We start from the raw sequence: 27,411 nt of genomic DNA on the forward strand, positions 1-27,411 counted from the left end.
AGTAACCTGTTAAATGCGTTTTCAGTCGTTCCTCTTGCTTCAGCAGTGTGGAAAGGGACAGTAAAAAGTGTGTGCAGGAGTTTTCCTGTGAGGGGGAGTGGTGGTGTATCCAGGGAGAAAACTAAACTAACCTTCTGAAATGTCATTTGTGGTCTTATGCTATATTCTATTGGAATTATTTAGCAACTGCAGTAGTACTGAATAAAGTAAATCCTTACTAAAGTAGTAATTACTCAGAATTGCAAAATATGAAATTTTCTAGTTCATTTTACCACTTACAAGAATAAAATAACATTTTATAGCATAGCACAATGAATCTGACATAAACCAAAAACAACATTCATTTTGTTACTTATAAAAAATAATTAAAAAACGATATATTTAGATGGGTGACATTATCTGCCAAAGTAACACCTCGATCGAGCGTTCTTTTTGATTATTATTACTGTGTGAAACCTAGCAGTACTACTTATTTCTCTGAGAGTGAGGCAGATACATATTATTACTGTGTAAAACCTAGCAGTACTACTTATTTCTCTGAGAGTGAGGCAGATATATATTATGACTGTGTAAAACCTAGCAGTACTACTTATTTCTCTGAGAGTGAGGCAGATATGTAGTATTTAGCAAAAAACATGATTCTTGGTCTCTCTGAAATGAAACCATCAAGTGATAGATTTTAAACAAATACATGTATTTCATTGAACAACCCCATACCATGATTAGATAGTGAAAAAACACACCAATCTCTTTCATAATTTCTTTAAACTATAAAAGCTAATTGACCAACATTTCTGAAAATGGATATATAGCGTTTTGGAATGAAACTCTTGTTTCCCCATCTGAGCTCAGAGAACATGAGAGACGTAATGTTTGTATCTGTTGTGTTGAAGCCCAATCAAGCAGGAGAGACCAGCCTCCCCTGTACCCAGCTGTGTGTCCATGAAGAGTGACCTGTCTATGAATCTTCCTATACTGTTTAGAGAGGGAGACTTTTCTACTGAACAAAGGTAAGAAGAACTCATGGGTCATGGTCAGTGAGTTAACCAACACTGTCTCTAGTCATTTCTCCTCTCCCATTTTCCCATTTATTTTTGTTGTTTTCATAATCCATAGGCTAAACTTTTTTCAATTTTCATAGTCCTGAAACAATATTAAACAAACACAACATTCCCTCCATGTGTGTGTGTGTGTGTGTGTGTGTGTGTGTGTGTGTGTGTGTGTGTGTGTGCGCACAGGAGATGTAATCTATATCCTGATTGCCTAGTCACTTTTACCCCTACCTACAGTTGAAGTCGGAAGTTTACATACACTTACGTTGGAGTCATTAAACTAGTTTTTCAACCACTCCACAAATTTCTCGTTAACAAACTATAGTTTTGGCAAGTCGTTTAGGACATCTACTTTGTGCATGACACAAGTAATTTTTCCAACAATTGTTTACAGACAGATTATTTCATTTATAATTCACTGTATCACAATTCCAGTGGGTCAGAAGTTTACTTAGCTTGGAAAAATTCCAGAAAATGATGTCATGGCTTTAGAAGCTTCTGATAGGCTAATTGACATCATCTGAGTCAATTGGAGGTGTACCTGTGGATGTATTTCAAGGCCTACCTTCAAACTCAGTGCCTCTTTGCTTGACATCATGGGAAAATCAAAAGAAATCAGGCAAGACCTCAGAAAAAAGGAGGAAACAGGTACAAAAGTATCTATATCCACAGTAAAAACTAGTCCTATATCGACATAACCTGAAAGGCCCCTCAGCAAGGAAGAAGCCATTGCTCCAAAACCGGCATAAAAAAGCAAGACTACGGTTTGCAACTGCACATGGGGACAAAGATTGTACTTTTTGGAGAAATGTCCTCTGGTCTGATGAAATAAAAATATAACTGTTTGGCTATAATGACCATTGTTATGTTTGGAGGAAAAAGGGGGTTGGCTTGCAAGCCAAAGAACACCATCCCAACCGTGAAGCAAGGGGGTGGCAGCATCATGCTGTGGGGGTGCTTTGCTGCAGGAGGGACTGGTGCACTTCACAAAATAGATGGCATCAAGAAGAAGGAAAATGATGTGGATATATTGAAGCAACATCTCAGAAATAAATCATTCTCTCTACTATTATTCTGACATTTCACATTCTTAAGATAAAGTGGTGATCCTAGCTGACCTAAGAAAGGCATTTGTGAAAAACGGAGTTTAAATGTATTTGGCTAAGGTGTATGTAAACTTCCAACTTGAACTGTATGTAGGATCTTAATTTGAGCCAGTTTGCTACAGCAGGAAAATATTCCTGCAGCAACAGAAAATGTGGATCACAATTTATGTAAATGTTTGTAAGGTTGATATATTCTTCATATTAAAAAATATAGTCTGAAACTTTAGAAGCCGTTTTAAACCTCAAATACATGTCCTGCATCGCATGGAAGTTATTCTGCAGTGGGGGGTGATCAAATTAAGATCCTACAACTTTTCTCAGAATTGTACTTGGTGATATGGTGCTGCTAGTGATAGACAACATTTAGAGACAGAATACAGACAGAGGACTTTACACAAAGTTTACGTACAGCATTATACACACAGAGCTAGAGTGAGCATTGAGCTATAAGAGAATGAGCAGTGGATATACACATTTATACAACAGGTGGGTCTAATCCTGAATGCTGATTGGTTAAAACCGCATTCCAGCCGGTGTCTATTCCACAAATTACCACCGGCTAAATCTATGACATTAAATGCCTATATATTCTGTTCCATCTGACTGCGCAATCCACTATCTCATCAGCCCAGCCATATAAAAAGTATCTAGACATTATCTCACATTTCTTTTAGACTAACATTTAGTTTGCATTTACATTTGCAACATTGTTTCAATATTCAAATTTGATCTCCAGCTGTCGCATAGTAATGAACGTGTCAGGAGTTGGGATGAGACAGACTGGCAGGCAGCTTTTCTCAGCCTGTCGAAATCATGAATACAAAGACATATCAATAGAAAACAGGTCAAACTAAACAGAGCAGCTAGTTAGCAGTTTTTTCATTTCACTTCACCAATTTGGACTATTTTGTGTATGTCCATTACATGAAATCCAAATAAAAATCCATTTAAATTACAGGTTGTAATGCAACAAAATAGGAAAAATGCCAAGGGGGATGAATACTTTAGCAAGGCACTGTATTTGCACAGTTTGCTTAACAAAACCCATGCCAATATATCTTACAAACACCTGCTTCTCAGGAATTATCACTTAAATACAGTACAGTGGGTATACAGGTGATTTACATAAATATATCTAAGAGAGATGAACAGAGTGCTAATGCAGTATAGTTCAGTTATTTAGTGTACAGTTCAGAGATGGCTTGATGTGGTGTGCAGCATAGAGTGTATAGTCCTTTAGTCTCTATGGACCAGATGGTAGTGTACAGTTCAGAGATGGCTTGATGTGGTGTGCAGCATAGAGTGTATAGTCCTTTAGTCTCTATGGGCCAGATGGCCAGTTGGTGAGGGCTACAGCATGGGGAAAGAAACTGTTCAGATGGGGGTCTATAACATCCAATCACATAGGTTTACAACAGCTGACAGTTGCAACGTCATTGTTAATAATGCAAACTGCCTTGGATTAGATAAAGACAAGCTCTTAATTTAATCATCCTGTTGCAGGATAACTAAAACGTGTTGTGTATGTAGGCTATAGCTGAGGTATAGACCTCCATCTGCATATCACTAACAAACCACTATTATATATTATAACCTAGCCTACTTTACATAATATAAATCTCCTACTTGTTGCAAAAATGATGATGACTGAAAACACAACCGTGGGACAAACGAGTGACACATTTCAGGGCAAGGGCGGTCCATTTAAAATTCATTCATTCTTCCCTCACCCTTTGCCCTGCATGTGTCCACTCATCATACGTCATGATACGTCATCAGAAGTGTCAACTCATCATACGTCATGATACGTCATCAGAAGTGTCCACTCATCATACGTCATGATACGTCATCAAAAGTGTCCACTCATCATACGTCATGATACGTCATCAGAAGTGTCCACTTAATTTGAGGGCTGAGGGGAGAGTCTTTTAAGTGTTTGAAATGCTGCCATGGATAGTTTCGAAGTAACATTACCACATGATCAATGACATCCGAAGCTTTGTTTGATCTCATACTTTTTCGAACCATGTGTTGCAAAATGCGAGAGATCTCACTGATTTCTCCCTGGTGCCGGTGCTTTTTTCGAAGCAAAGTCTTTTTCAAACACTGACCTCTACTGGACACCTTATTTACACATTTAGTTTGATGTCTTCCAGTTTGTAGCCCCTGAATGGGAGCTCAGCAGGTAGGGACGGGGATTTGGATCAGACATCAACATAGGCACAAGATTGAATCCCTGCTATAGCTGAACATTTATTTTCTGTGGAACCACACTATCTTCCCATTGTTGTTTAAATAATGTGTTTTATTTAGTGTAGCCTATAACAATATTCTGTCTTTAGTATCCTAAATAATACCACATATGCATCGCTTTTTGAAAACATAGTGAACCTGGAGGCAAAAAGCGAACCCCACATTCTAACTAAATGTTGTTTATTAGCACTCAAATATATCAATGGCATTTTCGGCACAATTTGGTGAAAGCCCCAAAGCGTTCAGAAAGCCTCTGATTCCCATCACTAGTGGACACCCCCATGAGTGTCTTTCCGAACCCCTCCTAAAACCACCTGTTTCGTTTTGGTTGTTGTTAGTGACTCTTTGTTAGTTCCTTCTTCTGTTTGAGAGACAATGTTTTATTTCTTGTTGAGGAACGTAACAATGTTCCTGTGATTAAATTAAATCACCCGACTGTTTGGATGTGTCTGTTAGTAAATGTTTTATTTCTAAGAGGTCATGAGTAAAAGAGAACAATTGACATTCTAGAATGAGTTGTCACTGTGTTCACCACAACCAACATGCTGCATCTCTGTTTAGGGGTCAGTGGTCTAAAATGAGTCTCTCTGGAGAGAGAGAGGAGGGGGGCCTTAAGATGAATGCACTTCCTGTAAATCACTCTGGATTAGAGTATCTGCTAAATCAGGAGTTCTCAATCCAGGGTCAGCGGAGGTACTGCAGGGGTTCTGCAGCACCCTGACTGGACTCGTTGCAATGGAAGACATTTGATAGAATTTTCACAACACGACCACTTTGCCTACTCTTCATTATTGCCTAATATAATGGAATGCATATTTCTTTAACCAATTCTGATGGTTGTTACAAGCGGAATTTTGACAATATTACCGTTATACCAACACACTCTTCACACCCGTTTAACAACTCTAAATAGCTTTGGCATTGTAGGCATCAGGGTCCCTTGTCAATAATGTTGCCTACAACTTTGCATACAATGTTCATTTTCATCGAACACATATTTCGCCCTAGATGCCTTCAATTGCCCAATTTATAGCCATGGCCAATTTAGGAAAAAATTTTAACAACGTGATGTTGCGCTCCAAAGGGATAACTTGAAATAACATGATGTAGGTAATTAAATAATCAAAAGAAAAGCGTGTTTATTATACACTTAGAAAATAAGGTTCCTTATAGAACCAAAAAGGCTTCTATCACTTCCTTAATATATGGAACCACTAAAAGTTAGATATATTTTTGGGTTCAGTGAAGAAGAACCTCTAGAGTTCTGTTCAACGAAAGGTGAATGTTTTGAGGATGTGAACCCAGCAGCCCTCCAGTGGTCAGATCAAGCCCGCCCGTTTTTTCCAGCGCCCGGCCCGTGATTCGAACCAGCCACCTTTCTGCCATAGGTCCAACTCCTGCCACTGCTCCAACTCCTTAGCCGCTGGGCGAAAACCTGAGTTACTCTTCAGAAATAAGCATGAGTTAATCTGCCAAACCGAAGACAAAATGCTATGCATTCATTTATACCCATAAGTGTAAAATGCCTTAATTCTCAGCACTTATACGACCAATTTTCTACTCTGAGATACTTTGTGGATATGGGCCCAGACAGATCTCAAAATATTGTTTAAAAAAAACTTTGAATGTTTGTTTTACATATAAAAATAAATACATGAATATTACTAATGTAAGCCACTGTAAAGACTTGGTTTAGTTTATTGTGTTGCTCTGCTCATGTCCGCGTTCTGGAACTGCCCGCGTCCCCGTACAGAACTGTCCGCGTCCACGTACGGTTTGGCGCCAAGCATATTGTCCAGTTACGCACAGAGTGGGCTGAGGTGATCTTGGGGAACAACAACGGAGTTTGTTACAGTGTTGAGACGCCGAAGTTTATTGTTCAATTTCCTTTTTGGTCATAGAAAGTATGAGTGTAGCCAGATCATTTTCAGTTGCTATTCTTGTTTAATTGTGTGGTTCACCGGATTCGTCATCATCCTCGAGGGACAGACGAACGACCTGCTAGTTAGCCAAGCTAGTCGGTACAGCTAGCTAAGCTAGCTACTCTACCAGCAGCATCCTAGTTATCCTAGCTACCACTACATCCTAACCAACTGCCTGCATTTCTTGTGGACCAATGGAGCTCCCTGGTTGTTTCTTCCACCTGTTAAATACCGTGGAGGGCTTCTCCCTCTCTCGTTGATGGATGCTGGCTTCCTACGCTCCCTCTGTCCGGTTCTCCTCTCTTCACTAGATGGACGGTAACTTTAGTGTTCCAAGGACTGAACTTTTGAATATTATTTTCGGGGAGCCTCAAGTGACATTTTTTACAACGTTTATTTCTGATAAAATTAGTTCATTGCATCCGCCATGGAGCCCAGTTTCATAATATTACCTTCTGTCCCTAGTTATGAAGTAATCGCGAAAAAACAGGCCTTGTGTTTGGTCATTTTTCACCCTACCAGCTCCTATTAGTTCTATTGAGCTCTGTGACACCGACTCGCCTTCAGAATGTTCTATTCCCAGCCCATTGTTCTGCGTCACAATACCAGTTTCACTATTGTTATCAATGAGACCTGCCTGCGTTAACCCTGTAGGTTTACCTCAGGTAACTTATTATTAACAAGGTTATGGCTACTTGATAGGTGTTAACCCTGTAGGTTTACCTCAGTTAACTTATTACTAACAAGGTTACAGCTACTTGGTGAGCATTAACCCTGTAGGTTTACCTCAGATAACTTATTATTTACAAGGTTACAGCTACTTGGTGAGCACAAACACTGTTCACCTGAGTACATGTTGTGGTCATTGCTTGTAGTGCAAGTGATGGAAGGCGGATAGCCATCAAACATTAAACGTTTTCTGGTCATGGTTAACCATATTTGTTTTAAGAAAAAAGTGTACAATCTAAACAAAACGCATGTCCCTGTCCTCTTTTTCAAGATGTGTCCGATTTAAACAGCCAGAAGACATTTTTTAATTAAGAAAAACAATTTTTTTGACAACTTGTTGTTTCTAAGTGGCTGCTGGGTAATTTGATATGCATCGAACTCTTTGTTTCTAGGCATCAAATTGAGCGAATGCTGCGCAGGTTCACGGAGTTGCAAACCAAATGGGTATAATGGGTTGATTGTTGTCTAATCGGGTGGTCTAGCTAATGGATTTGTAGATCTGATGCAGTTGCTACCTCAGATTATGAGCCTAGCAAGTGTCATAAATGAGTTATGTAGTACCCACATACGGCCACAAGGAGGAGCAAGAGTGCCATAAACCCATACTGTTTTTTGCCATATAAACCCTAAACCTAACAATCAATCAAATGTATTTATAAAGCCCTTTTTACACTAGCAGATGTCACAAAGTACTATACAGAAACTCTTACCCTACTTATAACTTATTTTAGCCGTAACCCTAACCCCTAATTCTAGGGTAGGGTAGCCTAGAACACTTTTAGAAACTATTTTAGTGATAATATTATCTTAGTAAATACAATTATAGTATTAAATAGCGTTTTGATTATTTTGTTGTTATTTTATTATATGTATAATTGCAAAACAGAACACTTGATAAATAAGAGACATTTGATTTATTTTTCAAATGTGGTTTGAATTGGGTGACCTAGTAACCTCTGTGTGAAAGTCCAGCAATTGGCGTGGGGCAGGTTTGAGACTGATCTAATACACTTTATTTCTCAGCTGACTCACCAACGTCTGTACGTGAATTAATAACTTTTAATTGTTAAATAATGCCAATAGATGGCAGCATAAGACCACAAAGCATCAGTTTAAGGCTACAAGCAGCAATATGATTGACATAAAATAGCATGCAACCAAATACTATATGTCCCATGATTATCTAAAATTGTCACTCATTACTTTAGTCAGCTATATATATCGTATTAGGCCTGTGATGCTTTTGGAAGAGCAACAAAATAGTGCCTATAGCAGGTGTTGAACCCCGGGTAAATAATCACTAGTCAGATGCACTAACCTCAACCCTAGTTTACATGCATTATAGAAAATAAACGTAATATCTGATATTGGGAGTAAATAACCTCGGAATAGAAAAGACAAGAGTGCATCTTCCAGCCCGCCAATAAATTACATCAAATCAAATCAAATGTTATTTGTCACATACACGTGTTTAGCAGATGTTATAGCGGGTGTAGCGAAATGCTTGTGCTTCTAGCTCCGACAGTGCAGTAGTATCTAACAAGTAATATCTAACAATTTCACAACATATACCCAATACACACAAATCTAAGTAAGGAATGGAATTGAAGAATATATACATATATGGACAAGCAATGACAGAGCGGCATGGACTAAGATACAGTAGTATATTATAGAATACAGTATATACATATGAGATGGGTAGTGCAAGATATGGAAACATTATTAAAGTGACTAGTGTTCCATTCCTTAAAGTGGCCAGTGATGTCAATAGGCAGCAGCAGCCTCTAATGTGCTAGTGATGGCTATTTAACAGTCTGATGGCCTTGAGATAGAAGCTGTTTTTCATTCTCTCGGTCCCAGCTTTGATGCACCTGTACTGACCTCGCTATTGGATGATAGTGGGGTGAACAGGCAGTGGCTCGGGTGGTTCATGAATCTGACAATGAATGTACTAGGAAAATACGTTTTTCTCGACCAGAGGTGACTAAATTAATGTTCAGGCTTATTGCGTTAGCAGTGTGGAAAGGGACAGTAAAAGCGTGTGCAGGAGTTTTCCTGTGAGGGGGGAGTGGTGGTGTATCCAGGGAGAAAACTAAACTAACCTTCTGAAATGTCATTTGTGGTCTTATGCTGCATTCTATTGGAATTATTTATTAACTGCAGTAGTACTGAATAAAGTATATCCTTACTAAAGTAGTAATTACTCAGAATTTCAAAATATGACATTTTCTAGTTCATTTTACCACTTACAACAATAAAATAACAATTTATAGCATAGCACAATGAAACTGACAAAAACCAAAAACTACATACATTTAGTTAATTATAAAAAATAAATAAAAAACGTGACATTATGATGGGTGACATTATCTGCCAAAGTAACACCTCGATCAAGCGTTCTTTTTGATTATTATTACTGTGTAAAACCTAGCAGTACTACTTATTTCTCTGAGAGTGAGGCAGGTATATATTATTACTGTGTAAAACCTAGCAGTACTACTTATTTCTCTGAGAGTGAGGCAGATATATAGCATTTTGCAATAAAAACATGATTATTTGTCTCTCTGAAATGAAACCATCAAGTGATAGATTTTAAAAAATCACATGTCTGTCATTGAACAACCATGCCATGATTAGCTACTGAAAAATCACACCAATCTCTTTCATAATTTCTTTAAACAGTAAGAGCTAATTTACGAACATTTCTGAAAATTGATATGAAGCATTTTGGGATGAAACTCTTGTTTCCCCATCTGAGCTCAGAGTAGATGAGAGTTGTAATGTTTGTCTCTGTTGTGTTGAAGTCCAATCAAGCAGGAGAGACCAGCCTCCCCTGTACCCAGCTGTGTGTCCATGAAGAGTGACCATTCTATGGCTCCACCTCTAAAATGTAGGTAAGAAGAACTCATGGGTCATGGTCAGTGAGTTAAACAACACTGTCTCTAGTCATTTCTCCTCTCCCATTTTACCATTTATTTTTGTTTTTTTCATAATCCATAGGCTAATCCTTTTTTTCCATTTTCATAGTTCTAAAACAATATTAAACAAACACAACATTCACTCCATGTGTGTGTGTGTGTGTGTGTGTGTGTGTGTGCGCACAGGAGATGTAATCGATATCCTGATTGCCTAGTCACTTTTACCCCTACATACAGTTGAAGTCGGAAGTTTACATACACTTAGGTTGGAGTCATTAAACTCGTTTTTCAACCACTCCACAAATTTCTCGTTAACAAACTATAGTTTTGGCAAGTCGGTTAGGACATCTACTTTGTAATTTTTCCAACAATTGTTTACAGACAGATTATTTAACTTATAATTCACTGTATCACAATTCCAGTGGGTCAGAAGTTTACATACACTAAGTTGACTGTGCCTTTGAACAGCTTGGAAAATTCCAGAAAATGATATCTTGGCTTTAGAAGCTTCTGATAGGCTAATGGACATCATTTGAGTCAATTGGAGGAGTCCCTGTGGATGTATTTCATTGCCTACCTTCAAACTCAGTGCCTCTTTGCTTGACATCATGGGAAAATAAAAAGAAATCAGCCAAGACCTCAGACATAAAATTGTAGACCTCCACAAGTCTGGTTCATCCTTGGGAGCAATTTCCAAACACCTAAAGGTACCACGTTCATCTGTACAAACAATAGTACGCAAGTATAAACACAATGGGACCACGCAGCAGTCATACCGTTCAGGAAGGAGACGCGTTCTGTCTCCTAGAGATGAACGTACTTTCGTGCGAAAAGTGCAAATATCCCAGAACAACAGCAAAGGACCTTGTGAAGATGCTGGAGGAAACAGGTACAAAAGTATCTATATCCACAGTAATAACTAGTCCTATATCGACATAACCTCAAAGGCCGCTCAGCAAGGAAGAAGCCACTGCTCCAAAACCGCCATAAAAAAGCCAGACTACGGTTTGCAACTGCACATGGGGACAAAGATTTTGAATGTTTGTTTTACATATAAAAATAAATAAATAAATATTACTAATGTATAAAAAAAATAATCCTGCAGCAATAGGAAATGTAAATTATTATATGCATTGTAATTCATGAACATTTTTTGTTGGACCAGCAGGTGTAATGAGATGTTGGACCAGCAGGTGTAATGAGATGTTGAACCAGCAGGTGTCCACATACTTTTGATCATGTAGTGTATGTTTGGTAAAGTAATAAAGAAGGTGTAATATTTTGGGTAGATGTTCCTGGACCAGATTATAACTATATATGGGCATATTGTAAAGTATGTGCATGAATAGACTCTTAATGATTAAAGTGGAACTGAGATGAGGAAGTGAATCAGTAGGCTCAATATTAGGAGGGTGTTCTTAATGTTTTTTACACTGTTTGTTTGTTGCTTTATGTAATGGCATATATTTAAATGCTTTATGTAATGTATTTTATCTATTGAAATATAATTTTGATATATTTTAAAATGTAATTTCATGGTGATTTATTATGTTTTTCAGAATCTCCAACCAAACTCTGAGATCAGTCTCTCCAGTACCAAGTCATCTGTCCATGAAGAGTGACATCTCTATGGATCATCCTTTCCATTTTAGTGATAAATCAGGGACCTTTGACCCCAGGTAAGTTACTGGTCAGAATTGATGATATTACTATTGAAGATGAGAATCTTCTAGATCTGAAACCAGATGTATTTTGTGTATCTGAGTATATACTGTAAAGCATCTGCTTATAATTTGTTGTTTATGTCATATATTTTTATACACTGAGTGTACAAAACATTATGAACACCTGCTTTTTCCATGACATAGATTGACAAGGTGAATCCAGGTGATAACTATGATCCCTATATGATGTCACTTGTTAAATCCATTTAAATCAGTGCCAGGCGCACCGATTTGTATCAAGAACTGCAACGCTGCTGGGCTTTTCACGCTAAACAGTTTCCTGTATGTCTCAAGAATGGTCCACCACCCAAAGGACATCCAGCCAACTTGACACAACTGTGGGAATCATAGGAGTCAACATGGGCCAGCATCCCTGTGGAACGCTTTCGACACCTTGAAGAGTCAATGCCTTGACGAGTTGATGCTGTTCTGAGGGCAGGGGGAGAGGGGGGGGTGGGGGGATGCAACTCAATATTAGGAGGGTGTTCTTAATGTTTTGTACACTCAGTGTATTTTTGTTGCTTTATGTAATGGTATATATTTTAATGCTTTATGTAATGTATTTTATCTATTGAAATATAATTTTTATATATTTTAAAATGTAATTTCATGGTGATTTATTATGTTTTTCAGAATCTCCAACCAAACTCTGAGATTAGTCTCTCCAGTACCCAGTCATCTGTCCATGAAGAGTGACTTCTCTATGCATCATCCTATACATTTTAGTGATAAATCAGGGATCTTTGACCCCAGGTAAGTTACTGGTCAGAATTGATGATATTACTATTGAAGAGTAGAATCAATGATACAATGATCCGTTTTGATGAACAGTTTATTTGTATTCTGGGGTAACATACTATATTGTTAAAATTCTATAGGTGTTATATTTAACAGCTCAGTCATTTAACATATGCTTTTATCCAGAGCAACATAGAAGCACAAGTAGGGTTAAGTGCCTTGCTCAAGGGCACATTAGCAGATTTTTCACCTAGTCAGCTCAGGGATTTGAACCAGCGACCTTTCAGTTACTGGCCCAATGCGCTTAACGCTAAGCTACCTGCCGTGACCAGTTGAATCAGATGTGCTATCTCTCAAACTGCTGCGGGTCGCTGTAGTGACGGGGAAACAAAGCTTCCTGAAGCAATGAGGCTTTCCAGCCAATTGTGTCAAATAGGTTAATTGCTCTGAGCTTCTTTATTCATTCACAATGCACATTAGTGACATCTGCTGGTCAGAAATAAATAACAATGTGTGATTATCAGATAGAGGTATTTTTTTCTCCACTGATTTGATCAAACGCTGTGGCGGTAAGTCGTTGGCTTTTAATAGCCTCCAGTCAGATCACATCTTTACATCATGCTGCGTTTTCTGCCTTCAAGTGGACTATTTTTCAAAAATGGAATCTATGGCATTATTGAGGATGTTTAAGAGAGAAGCTTATACTATACTAAATAAAACAAATTATTTGAACAACAGTGCAGAAAGTGTGGTTTCACAAAACTATTTTCAAAATAGTGTCTCTTCAACGGGATTCGAACTCATACTCCCACGTCCCAGAATGTTCCATAGTTCCCTACTCTACCAGCTAAGATACCAGTCAGGTGAAATTACTTGTAAAAAATCCTAACTAAATGTATAAGTATGATATCCAGTAGCGGTCGGTGTTTGAAAGCAGCTTAATCGAAGAAAGCAACAGAACCACGGTGAAATCAGTGGGATCTCGCATTTTGCAACACATGGTTTGAAAAAGCATGTGATCAAACGAAGCTTCGGACATCATTGATGACGTACTTCTGATAAAGTGATACACTTAACGGCACACTGATTCGAAGTTAGCTGCTTAGCGATTTCAACGCATGCCTTGGAGCTTCAGTATGAAACATAACATCACTAGATCACTGAGGAGAGAATTGAGAACCACTGACTTAGTCAACCGTTCTCAATTGACACAAGGCCATACGTGAGTCGTTCACAAGACACCGCCACTGGCCATAGTCCTACATAACTGTGTGTATTAACAGTCATTGCATAACACAACACATTAGATAAACGTCAATGGCACTCACTCACTGTTACACAAAAAGAGCTTTGAACAAACCACTCCGCAAAATATTCTAATGAGCCACTGCCCCTACATTTTAATTATCACTAAAACGCAAATAACCCTTTTTGTGAACTGCAAAGAACCATTGAATGGCTTGAAGGGTTCTTTGAGTCATGATGGTTCCACATAGAACCATCACCCTTCCCAAAGAACCCTGTCGGAACCCTCTTTTCTTAGTGTGTACATTCTATACTTTTGAAGATTTCTACAATCTGAGTTCATATAGTTTAGTAATACCACTGTGGACATGTTTCTACAACCTTCTGAGTTCATATAGTTTAGTAATACCACTGTGGACATGTTTCTACAACCTTCTGAGTTCATATAGTTTAGTAATACCACTGTGGACATGTTTCTACAACCTTCTGAGTTCATATTGTTTAGTAATACCACTGTGGACATGTTTCTACAACCTTCTGAGTTCATATAGTTTAGTAATACCACTGTGGACATGTTTCTACAACCTTCTGAGTTCATATTGTTTAGTAATACCACTGTGGACATGTTTCTACAATCTGAGTTCATATAGTTTAGTAATACCACTGTGGACATGTTTCTACAACCTTCTGAGTTCATATAGTTTAGTAATACCACTGTGGACATGTTTCTACAACCTTCTGAGTTCATATAGTTCAGTAATACCACTGTGGACATGTTTCTACAACCTTCTGAGTTCATATTGTTTAGTAATACCACTGTGGACATGTTTCTACAACCTTCTGAGTTCATATAGTTTAGTAATACCACTGTGGACATGTTTCTACAACCTTCTGAGTTCATATAGTTTAGTAATAACACTGTGGACATGTTTCTACAACCTTCTGAGTTCATATAGTTTAGTAATACCACTGTGGACATGTTTCTACAACCTTCTGAGTTCATATAGTTTAGTAATACCACTGTGGACATATTTCTACAACCTTCTGAGTTCATATTGTTTAGTAATACCACTGTGGACATGTTTCTACAACCTTCTGAGTTCATATTGGTTAGTAATACCACTGTTGACATGTTTCTACAACCTTCTGAGTTCATATATTTTAGTAATACCACTGTGGACATGTTTCTACAATCTGAGTTCATATTGTTTAGTAATACAACTGTGGACATGTTTCTACAACCTTTTGAGTTCACATTGTTTAGTAATACCACTGTGGACATGTTTCTACAATCTGAGTTCATATTGTTTAGTAATACCACTGTGGACATGTTTCTACAATCTTCTGAGTTCATATAGTTCAGTAATACCACTGTGGACATGTTTCTACAACCTTCTGAGTTCATATTGTATAGTAATACCACTGTTGACATGTTTCTACAACCTTCTGAGTTCATATTGTATAGTAAAACCACTGTGGACATGTTTCTACAATCTGAGTTCATATAGTTTAGTAATACCACTGTGGACATGTTTCTACAACCTTCTGAATTCATATAGTTTAGTAATACCACTGTGGACATGTTTCTACAACCTGAGTTCATATAGTTTAGTAATACCACTGTGGACATGTTTCTACAATCTTCTGAGTTCATATAGTTCAGTAATACCACTGTGGACATGTTTCTACAACCTTCTGAGTTCATATAGTTTAGTAATACCACTGTGGACATGTTTCTACAACCTGAGTTCATATAGTTTAGTAATACCACTGTGGACATGTTTCTACAACCTGAGTTCATATAGTTTAGTAATACCACTGTGGACATGTTTCTACAACCTTCTGAGTTCATATTGTATAGTAATACCACTGTGGACATGTTTCTACAATCTGAGTTCATATAGTTTAGTAATACCACTGTGGACATGTTTCTACAACCTTCTGAGTTCATATAGTTTAGTAATACCACTGTGGACATGTTTCTACAACCTGAGTTCATATAGTTTAGTAATACCACTGTGGACATGTTTCTACAACCTGAGTTCATATAGTTTAGTAATACCACTGTGGACATGTTTCTACAACCTTCTGAGTTCATATAGTTTAGTAATACCACTGTGGACATGTTTCTGCAACCTTCTGAGTTCATATAGTTTAGTAATACCACTGTGGACATGTTTCTACAACCTTCTGAGTTCATATAGTTTAGTAATACCACTGTGGACATGTTTCTACAACCTTCTGAGTTCATATTGTATAGTAATACCACTGTTGACATGTTTCTACAACCTTCTGAGTTCATATTGTATAGTAATACCACTGTGGACATGTTTCTACAATCTGAGTTCATATAGTTTAGTAATACCACTGTGGACATGTTTCTACAACCTTCTGAGTTCATATAGTTTAGTAATACCACTGTGGACATGTTTCTACAACCTGAGTTCATATAGTTTAGTAATACCACTGTGGACATGTTTCTACAACCTGAGTTCATATAGTTTAGTAATACCACTGTGGACATGTTTCTACAACCTTCTGAGTTCATATAGTTTAGTAATACCACTGTGGACATGTTTCTACAACCTTCTGAGTTCATATAGTTTAGTAATACCACTGTGGACATGTTTCTACAACCTTCTGAGTTCATATAGTTTAGTAATACCACTGTGGACATGTTTCTACAACCTTCTGAGTTCATATTGTTTAGTAATACCACTGTGGACATGTTTCTAAAACCTTCTGAGTTCATATAGTTTAGTAATACCACTGTGGACATGTTTCTACAACCTTCTGAGTTCATATAGTTTAGTAATACCACTGTGGACATGTTTCTACAACCTTCTGAGTTCATATAGTTTAGTAATACCACTGTGGACATGTTTCTACAACCTTCTGAGTTCATATAGTTTAGTAATACCACTGTGGACATGTTTCTACAACCTTCTGAGTTCATATAGTTTAGTAATACCACTGTGGACATGTTTCTACAACCTGAGTTCATATAGTTTAGTAATACCACTGTGGACATGTTTCTACTACCTGAGTTCATATAGTTTAGTAATACCACTGTGGACATGTTTCTACAACCTTCTGAGTTCATATAGTTTAGTAATACCACTGTGGACATGTTTCTACTACCTGAGTTCATATAGTTTAGTAATACCACTGTGGACATGTTTCTACAACCTTCTGAGTTCATATAGTTTAGTAATACCACTGTGGACATGTTTCTACTACCTGAGTTCATATAGTTTAGTAATACCACTGTGGACATGTTTCTACAACCTTCTGAGTTCATATAGTTTAGTAATACCACTGTGGACATGTTTCTACTACCTGAGTTCATATAGTTTAGTAATACCACTGTGGACATGTTTCTACAACCTTCTGAGTTCATATAGTTTAGTAATACCACTGTGGACATGTTTCTACTACCTGAGTTCATATAGTTTAGTAATACCACTGTGGACATGTTTCTACTACCTGAGTTCATATAGTTTAGTAATACCACTGTGGACATGTTTCTACAACCTTCTGAGTTCATATAGTTTAGTAATACCACTGTGGACATGTTATTCATTCCAGAGGCTACTACCACTCAGAGAGCAGAGTATTCTGTTCCCAGCTGTCTGTCTATGAACAGTATTAACATCTACAATCTCTCTCTCCTTTATCTCTGTAGTGGAAGGTCTACTCTGTTAGAGGATCAGTATTAACATCTACAATCTCTCTCTCCTTTATCTCTGTAGTGGAAGGTCTACTCTTTTAGAGGATCAGTATTAACATCTACAATCTCTCTCTCCTTTATCTCTGTAGTGGAAGGTCTACTCTGTTAAAGGATCAGTATTAACATCTACAATCTCTCTCTCTCCTTTATCTGTGTAGTGGAAGGTCTACTCTGCCAGAGGATCAGTCCAGGTGTGCAGTGTGTCAGCAGGTGCTGAGGGATCCAGTCTCTATCACCTGTGGACACAGGTTCTGCAGACAGTGCATCACCAGATACTGGGAGAAACCTGCTCCTTCAGGAGACTATGACTGTCCTCAGTGTAGAAAGAGATCCAGAACACGGCCTGTACTACAGCAGCTGAGTCAACCCAATAAAACAAGAGGCTCTGAAAACAGTAAGACCACTTGCACACGTGGGCCAAATCAAAACCTTAATATGATTTACAGTAGTTAACTACAATATTATGAGATAATAGAAGTTACTGTAGTTGTGGAAGGCCCACTTTTCATCCTGTCAATGAATGTTTCTGATACACATCATTTTTCCTCTTCCTTGTAGTGGATGACAGCCTGCAGAGAGCTATAGTAAACCATAAAGACAGTCTGAAAAGGAGGTATGAATGTGTGATAGAAGGTATGGAAAAAGCAGGGAACCAAACTCCCCTCAACAGGATTTACACAGAGCTCTACATCACAGAGGGAGAGAGTGAAGGGGTTAACAATGAACATGAGGTGTGGCAGCTAGAGACAGCATCCAGGACACCAACCTCACATGACACAGCAATCCACTGCAATGACATCTTTAAACCCTTACCAGGCCAAGAGAGAAGCATCAGAACTGTGCTGACGAAGGGCATCGCTGGCATCGGAAAAACAGTCTCTGTGCAGAAGTTCATCCTAGACTGGGCTGAAGAGAAGGCGAACCAAGATGTGGATATCATATTTGTGCTTCCTTTCCGGGAGCTGAACTTGATTAAAGATCTCCAGTACAGTCTTCTCAGACTTTTAAATGGCTTCCACCCAGAACTAGACATAGGCAATGCAAAGAAACTCACTGCCTGTAAAGCTATGTTCATCTTTGATGGTTTGGATGAAAGCAGACTTCCATTGGATTTCCAGCACAATGAAAAGGTGTCTGATGTCACACAGACATCGTCTGTCGATGTTCTGCTGACAAACCTCATCATGGGGAACCTGCTTTCCTCTGCTCTCCTATGGATAACCTCCCGACCAGCAGCAACCAATCAGATCCCCCTAAGTGTGTTGACCAGGTGACAGAGGTACGAGGGTTCAATGACCCACAGAAGGAGGAGTATTTCAGGAAGAGATTCAGTGATGAGGACCTGGCCAGCAGAATCATCTCACACATAAAGACATCAAGGGAGCCTCCACATCATGTGCCACATGCCAGTGTTCTGTTGGATTTCTGCAATAGTCCTTGAACACATGTTGAGTACAGACAAGAGGGAGAGATATGCCCACGACTCTGACTGAGATGTCCATACACTTCCTGCTCATTCAGACCAGCCTGAAGAACCAGAAATATCATGGAAGAGATGAGATGGATCAACAGGAGCTCATGGAGTCAGATAAGGAAATTCTTCTGAAGCTGGGGAAGCTGGCGTTTGAAAATCTGGAGAAGGGTAATCTCATGTTCTATGAAGAAGACCTGAAAGAGTGTGGCATTGATGTCAAAGAAGCCTCAGTGTACTCAGGAATGTGCACACAAATCTTTAAAGAAGAGTCTGTGTTATTTCAGAGAGTGGTGTACTGCTTTGTTCATCTGAGCATTCAGGAGTTTCTCTCAGCTGTCTACATGTACCATTGTTACACAACCAAGAACATGGATGCACTGAAGCCCTTCCTCAAGAGAAAGTCTAGAGCTGCATCTGAAGAGCTAACCTTGCATGAGCTGCTGAAGAGTACCGTGGATAAAGCCTTGGAGAGCAAGAACGGACACCTGGACCTCTTTGTCCGCTTCCTTCATGGCATGTCACTGGAGTCCAATCAGAAACTCCTACGAGGTCTGGTGACACAGACAGAAAGCAGTCCAGACAGCATCCAGAAAACAATCCGATCCCTTAAGGTGATGCAGAGGAAGAACATCTCCCCTGAGAGGTGCATCAATCTCTTCCACTGTCTGATAGAGATGAAAGACCATTCAGTACAGGAGGAAATCCAAGCGTACTTGAGGTCAGAGAAGAGATCCAAAAACCTCACACTTTCTCAGTGTTCAGCACTGGCCTACATGCTACAGATATCAGAGGAGGTTCTGGATGTGTTTGACCTGAAGGTATACAAGACATCAGAGGAGGGTGGTAGGAGACTGCTCCCAGCTGTGAGAGGCTGCAGGAAAGCTCTGTAAGTATTCATGGAAATATCCCACACCAAAATACATTGTAGTTACAGCAGCATTTTTATTGGCTGACTGGCTCTGTAAGTACTCATGTGACTATCCCTCAGACCAAACTTTACTGTATGTAAGAACAACAATATTTTCATTGGCTGACTAAACTTTCTATCAGCTGAAAAGTCTTAAACAAACTGTAATACAAACGGGTCTGAAAAGTTGTAGCATTGAGACATCTATACACAGTGTTCACATTATTAGTGCAGGGGTAACAGTGTAAGCAGGGAAAGCTAAATGTAACATTTTAATACAACCTGTCCCTCATGGTATTTACTCTGTTGACAGACTCACTGGCTGTGAACTCACAGACACATCCTGTGAACTGTTGGCCTCAGCTCTCAGTTCAAACCCCTCACACCTGAGAGAGCTGGATCTGAGTAACAATGACCTGAAGGATTCAGGAGTGAAGCTGCTCTCTGCTGGACTGGGGAATCCCCACTGTAAACTGGAGACTCTGAGGTCAGTATTCCTGTAGTTGGTCAACAAGTGATAACTGTTCACCAGATCCACATGTGTTTACCAGGCACACATAGTCCACACCATATGTGTTTGAACAGTGAAGTTTACCGTTTTTAAATTTGGTGCTATGCTCCATCATTTTGGATTTGAAATTGTTTCATATTAGGCAACAATACAGAATGTCACCTTTTTATTTGATGTTAATAGTGAGAGGTTAGTATGTTTTGTTGTAGCCTCTGTAACTTTCTCACTCATTATTATTCATGATTCATTCATGATTTTTATTAATCAAGGCATCATCAGTATTAATTTAGTAGTGTTTAGAAACATGTTATCTACTCACTTAGACAGAAAATTACTCCAGTCATCAACCACCATTCAGTTACTATTGGACAAAACATAACCCAAAACACAACCAAAACAAACTGCAAATGCAACCAACGAGTTTGGGACCAAATACTAAACTTTGACTACTTTAATACACTATAAGTTAATTGGTCAGAATACTTATGACTTCATCAAATAGGAGGACTAGATACATAAAGTGCTTTCATTTAAAATGTTAGCTTCTCTGTCAAACTAGATATGGTGTGGACTGTATACTCATACAATCTAAATCTGATACCTCACTGTCTGTCTTTTGACTGATACTGCTTTTTAAACTGCTCTGGTCAGTCTACTCAAATATTTGTACTGTACATGTTTCTATCTAGAAGCAATAATCTGATAATTTCTAATAATGATACATTAATTTATGAATAGATATGGCAGGTTTCAGGACACTGATATATCTGAATATGTTGAAAAAATATATAGCCACTATTTTCACCGCCAAAGAATAGCAGTGTGATTTTAATATGATTTGACTCTTTGCAGGCTGTCAGGCTGTCTAGTGACAGAGGAAGGCTGTGCTTCTCTGGTCTCAGCTCTGAAGTCAAACCCCTCACACCTGAGAGCGCTGGATCTGAGTAACAATGACCTGAAGGATTCAGGAGTGAAGCTGCTCTCTGCTGGACTGGGGAATCCCCACTGTAAACTGGAGACTCTGAGGTCAGTATTCCTGTAGTTGGTCAACAAGTGATAACTGTTCACCAGATCCACATGTGTTTACCAGGCACACATAGTCCACATCATATGTGTTTGGACAGTGAAGCTTACAGTTTTACGTTTGGTGCTATGCTCCAGCATTTTGGATTTGAGATAAAACGTTTCATATTAGGTGACATTACAGAATGTCACCGTTTATTTGATGTTAATGGTGGGAGGTTAGCATGTTTTGTTGTAGCCTCTGTAACTCTCTCACTAATTAGTATTAATAATTAATTCATTATTTTTCTTAATCATGGCACCATTCAGTTACTCCTGAGTGGCGCAGTGGTCTAAGGCACTGCATCGCAGTGCTAGCTGTGCCACTAGAGATCCTGGTTCGAATCCAGGCTCTGTTGTAGCCGGCGCGACCGGGGAGACCCATGGGCGCGTGTAATTGGTCCAGGGTAGGGGAGGGAATGGCCGGCAGGGATGTAGCTCAGTTGATGGAGAGCATGGCGTTTGCAACGCCAGGGTTGTGGGTTCGTTTCCCACAGGGGGTATGAAAAAAATAAATAAGAGCGTCTGCTAAATGACTTAAATATAATCACGATTCATTTAGTAGTGTTTAGAAACATGTTATCTACTCACTTAGACAGAAATGTACTCTAGTCATCATCCACCATTCAGTTACTATCGGGCAAAACATAACCCAAAACAAACTGCAAATGCAACCAACGAGTTTGGGACCAAATACTAAACGTTTGACTACTTTAATACACTATGAGTGAATTGGTCAGAATACTTATGACTTCTTCAAATAGGGGGACTAGATACATAAAGTATTTTTCATTTCTAAATGGTGAAACAGATATGTATAAAGATAACCTCAAATAAAAGGTGACATTATGTACTGTCACCTCATATGAAACATTTGATCTCAAATCCAAAATGTTGGAGTACAGAGCCACATTTAAAATGTTAGCTTCACTGTCAAAATAGATATGGTGTGGACTGTATACTCAATACAATCTAATCTGATACTTCACTGTCTGTCTTTTGACTGATACTGCTTTTTAAACTGCTCTGGTCAGTCTACTCAAATATTTGTACTGTACATGTTTCTCTCTACAAGCAATATTATGATCATTTCTAATATTGATACATTCATTTATGAATGGATATGGTGGGGTTCAGGACACTGATATATCTGAATATGTAGAAAAAATATACTGCCACTATTTTCACCACCAAAGAATAGCAGTCTGGTTTTAATATGATTTGACTATTTGCAGGCTGTCAGGCTGTCTAGTCACAGAGGAAGGCTGTGCTTCTCTGGTCTCAGCTCTGAAGTCAAACCCCTCACACCTGAGAGAGCTGGACCTGAGTAACAATGACCTGAAGGATTCAGGAGTGAAGCTGCTCTCTGCTGGACTGGGGAATCCCCACTGTAAACTGGAGACTCTGAGGTCAGTATTCCTGTAGTTGGTCAACAAGTGATAACTGTTGACCAGATCCACATGTGTTTACCAGGCACACATAGTCCACACCATATGTGTTCAGACAGTACAGCTTACAGTTTTACATTTGGTGCTATGCTCCAGCATTTTGGATTTCAGATATAATGTTTCATATTAGGCAACAGTACAGAATGTCACCTTTTATTTGATGTTAATGGTGAGAGGTTAGCATGTTTTGTTGTAGCCTCTGTAACATTCTCACTCAGTATTATTCATGATTCATTCATGATTGTTCTTCATCATGGCATCATCAGGATTCATTTAGTAGTGTTTAGAAACATGTTATCTACTCACTTAGACAGAAAATTACTCCAGTCATCATCCACCATTCAGTTACTATTGGACAAAACATAACCCAAAAACACAACCAAAACAAACTGCAAATGCAACCAATGAGTTTGGGACCAAATACTCAACTTTTGACTACTTTAATACACTATGAGTGAATTGGTCAGAATATGTTTGACTTCTTCAAATGGGGGGACTAGATACATAAAGTGCTTTCATTTCTAAACGGTGAAACAGATATGTATGAAAATACCCTCAAATAAAAGGTGACATTATATACTGTCACCTCATATGAAACATTTGATCTGAAATCCAAAATGCTGGAGTACAGAGCCACATTTAAAATGTAAGCTTCACTGTCAAAATAGATATGGTGTGGACTGTATACTCAATACAATCTAAATCTCATACCTCACTGTCTGTCTTTTGACTGATACTGCTTTTTAAACTGCTCTGGTCAGTCTACTCAAATATTTGTACTATACATTTTTCTATCTACAAGCAGTACTTTGATAATTTGTCATTTCTAATAATGATACATTAATATATGCATAGATATGGCAGGTTTCAGGAAACTGATATATCTGAAAATGTATAAAAAAATATACTGCCACAATTTTGACCACCAAAGAATAGCAGTGTGGTTTTAATATGATTTGACTCTTTGCAGGCTGTCAGGCTGTCTAGTCACAGAGGAAGGCTGTGCTTCTCTGGTCTCAGCTCTGAAGTCAAACCCCTCACACCTGAGAGAGCTGGACCTGAGCTACAATCACCCAGGAGACTCAGGAGTCAGACTGCTCTCTGCTGGACTGCAGGATCCACACTGCAGACTGGAGAAACTCAAGTATGTAGAGGGTTTATGTCAATGTTCATATCAGACATGTTGGAGTTATCAGGCTAGTTAAGACAAACATTCTGACCACCACTTGGACTAAGTTATATAAAGACTGTGTGTGTGTCCAGTGTGTGTGTGTGTGTCCAGTGTTTGTGTGTGTCCAGTGTGTGTGTGTGTCCAGTGTGTGTGTGTGTGTCAGTGTGTGTGTGTGCCTGTGTCTGTGTGTGTCCAGTGTGTGTGTGTGTGTGTGTCGTGTGTGTGTGTGTTTGTCCAGTGTGTGTGTGTGTGTGTGTGTGTGTGTGTGTATATCCAGTGTGTGTGTGTGCACGTCTATCAGTACACACACTGGACACACACACACACACTGGACAAACACACACACTGGACACACACACACACTCACACTGGACACACACACACACTCTAGACACACACACACACTGGACAAACACACACACACTAGACAAACACACACACACTGGACACACACACACACACACTAGAGACACACACACACACTAGACATACACACAAACTGGACACACACACAATGGACACACACACACACTGGACGAACACACACACACACACACACACACACACACACACTGGACACACACGCACACACACACACACTGGGCACACACACACACACACACACACCAACACACACACACACACACTGGACACACACCGGACACACACACAAACACAAACACACACCGGACACACACACAAACACACACACACTGGACACACACTGGACACACACAAACACACATACTTACTCACACTGGACACATACACACACACACACACACACACACACTAGACACACAAACACATACAATAGACACACACATATACTGGACACACACACACACTGGACAAACACACACACACTAGACACACACACATACAATAGACACACACACACACACACTAGACATACACCACACACTGGACAGACACACACACACATACACACACTGGACACACACACACAATGGACACACATACAAACACTGGACAAACACACACACACACACACACACACTGGACACACACAAACACACACTGGAAACACACACACACATACTGGACACACAAACACACACACTTCACATACACACACACACTGGACAGCACACACACACACACACACACACACACTGGACACACACCGGACACACACACACACACACAAACACACACTGGAAACACACACACACACACACTTGGAGTGGACACACACAAACAGTGGACACACACACACACACACTTGGACAAATGTATATACTGACTGTTTGTGTGTGTGTGTGTGTGTGTGTGTGTGGTGTGTGTGTGTGTGTGTGTGTGTGTGTGTGTGTGTGTGTGTGTGTGTGTCTCTGTGTGTGTGTCTCTGTGTGTGAGAGTTCAGGTGTATCCCTCAATGACTGTCTGTTCTTCTGCTTACCGCTACAGTGTGGAACATGGTGGAGAGTACACAATGAAACCTGGACATAGAAAATGTGAGTGTTGACTGCTGTGAAGAATATGACTAAGAATAAGTCTTAATTCAAGTGAAGTCAAAGTCAAAGACCACCATCATTACTTACTTGGTCATATTAAATATCAGCTGTAGTTCTACAGAAGCACAAATCAGGGACACCAAAGTTTACAAAGAGTTGCTTTGACAATGTGTGTGTCTGTGTCTGTGTGGAGTGTTCGTGTTACATTAGAAATGTGTGTGTTCAGTGTGTGTGTGTGTGTGTGTGTGTAATTAATGGGAATAAGTGTGTTTTATATTACCATACAGTATAACATATGATCATTCAACAAGTCTCAAGTTACCTTAACTTCTCCTTTTGATACCTAGAAACATCTACATGAAATGAATTAGTGAAAAGTGAGTTAACATTCTAATGTGAATGATGATGATTTCTAATATTGTGTCTGGTTTCATCCATCAGATGTCTGTGATCTCACACTGGACCTAAACACAGTAAACAGATTCCTCTCTCTGTCTGAGGAGAACAGAAAGGTGACATGGAGGAGAGAGGGAGCAGCCGTATCCTGATCACCCAGAGAGATTTCAGGACTGGGAACAGGTGCTGTGTAGAGAGGGTCTGACTGGGCGCTGTTACTGGGAGGTAGAGTGGAGTGGGAGAGGGGCTGGTATAGGAGTGACATATAAAGGAATCAGCAGGAGAGGATGGGGTGATGACTGTAGGATTGGATACAATGACAAGTCCTGGAGTCTGTTCTGCTCTGACAACCGTTACTCTGCCTGTCACAATAATAAGTCCACTACCATAGACGTCCCCTCCTCCAGCCCCCACAGAGTAGGAGTGTATCTGGACTGGCCAGCCGGAACTCTGTCCTTCTACAGAGTCTCCTCTGACACACTGACCCACCTGAACACATTCCACTCCACATTCACTGAGCCCCTCTATCCAGGGTTTAGGGTTGACTCCTCAGTGTCCCTATGTTAAATACACACTGGACACACACACACTGGACACTGTACACACACACACACACACACACACAGACACACACAAACACACTGGGAACACACACACACACACACACTGGACACACACACACACTGGACACACACACACACACACTGGGAACACACACACACAAACACACTGGGAACACACACACACACACACACTGCACACACGCACACACTGGACACACACACACTGGACACACACACACACTGGGAACACACAAACACACTGGGAACATACACACACAAACACACTAAACACACACACACAAACACTGTACACACACACACACACACTGAACACACACACTGGACACAAACAAACACACACACACACACACACTGGACAAACACAAACACTGGACACACACACACACTGGACACACACACACACTGGACACACACACACTGGACACACACACACACTGGACACACACTGACACACACACACACTGGACACACAAACACACACACACACACACTGGACAAACACACACACACACACTGGACACACACACACTGGACACACTCACACTGGACCAACACACACACACACACACTGGACACACACACACACACACACACACACACACACACACACACACACACACACACTGGACACACTCACACACTGGACACACTCACACACTGGACACACACACATTGGACACACACACACACACTGGGAACACACACACACTGGACACACTGGGAACACACACACAAACACACTAAACACACACACACACACACACACTGGACAAACACACACACTGGACAAACACACACACTGGACAAACACACACACTGGACACACTCACACTGGACACACTCACACTGGACACACACACACACTGGACACCCACACGCAGGACAAACACACACACACACACACACACCGGAACACACACACACACACATACACTGGACACACACACACACACACACACACAC

The 27,411-nt window shown here is 39.7% G+C and overlaps 1 pseudogene; it reads left to right on the plus strand.

Annotated features, from left to right (window-relative positions):
* LOC123485997 overlaps positions 1-26,383 on the plus strand; it is a 39,703-nt pseudogene extending 13,320 nt beyond the window's left edge.
* The last annotated feature ends 1,028 nt before the right edge of the window (positions 26,384-27,411 follow it).

This window comes from Coregonus clupeaformis, unplaced genomic scaffold (assembly GCF_020615455.1).
Source record: "Coregonus clupeaformis isolate EN_2021a unplaced genomic scaffold, ASM2061545v1 scaf0928, whole genome shotgun sequence".
NCBI classification, from domain to species: Eukaryota; Metazoa; Chordata; class Actinopteri; order Salmoniformes; family Salmonidae; genus Coregonus; species Coregonus clupeaformis.